Genomic DNA, 490 nt, shown 5'->3' on the forward strand with positions numbered 1-490 from the left:
TGCTGTTAATGCATATGGAATTAGTGATTGTCCTTCGCATAAGTTTGAATAGTGTAAGAAAATAACTGCAGATGCTGGTACAAATCGAAGGTATTTATTTCACCAAATGCTGGAGTAACGCAGCAGGTCAGGCAGCGTCTCAGGAGAGAAGGAATGGGTGACGTTTCGGGTGGAGACCCTTCTTCAGACTGATGTCAGGAGAGGGGGACAAAGAAAGGATATAGGTGGAGAGGAAGATAGAGGGAGAACTGGGAAGGGGGAGGGGAAGAGATGGACAGAGTAAATAACAGGGACAAAGTAAATAACAAAATAATCTCATCAACCCCACCCCTCTGACATATTTTACCATTCAGCAATGCAATTGTATCAATTTATGGAGACAATTAATCTTTCTGCTGCCTTGACGTACTGAGAGTTAAATAACATGATGACTCAAAGCTTACATATTGACAGGGTCATCAGCACATGGCGCGTCACCTGCAGGATATCA

This window comes from Rhinoraja longicauda, chromosome 7 (assembly GCF_053455715.1).
Source record: "Rhinoraja longicauda isolate Sanriku21f chromosome 7, sRhiLon1.1, whole genome shotgun sequence".
Taxonomy (NCBI): Eukaryota; Metazoa; Chordata; class Chondrichthyes; order Rajiformes; family Arhynchobatidae; genus Rhinoraja; species Rhinoraja longicauda.